Here is a 330-nt window from a genome sequence, read left to right as displayed (position 1 = left end):
TCCTGTGAGTAATCTGTTTTTTACGTGTAGTCAGATTAATGAATACTCATCACATGTGTCATCACATCACAGCAGAGTGTTGTGTACGTGCAGGATTTTATGTTAAAGGACCTCACCGATGGTTTTGAATGCCACGAGTCACATTCAAAGCGAGTTTCACTTCTCCGCGTAATGATTTTAACCAAATCTGTTTGGAACAGTGCTGTTAATTGGAAATGCATCCAAATGGGCTTAGCTTTTTGTTCTTTTAAATTGACAGTTATTAAGCTCTAAAGCGGGTGTCCAATCTGGATTCTGCAGACGAGCACTTTTTAATTCAGAATGCAAAGC

This window comes from Pungitius pungitius, chromosome 17 (assembly GCF_949316345.1).
Source record: "Pungitius pungitius chromosome 17, fPunPun2.1, whole genome shotgun sequence".
Classification (NCBI taxonomy): domain Eukaryota; kingdom Metazoa; phylum Chordata; class Actinopteri; order Perciformes; family Gasterosteidae; genus Pungitius; species Pungitius pungitius.
This window is presented reverse-complemented; position numbering follows the sequence as displayed.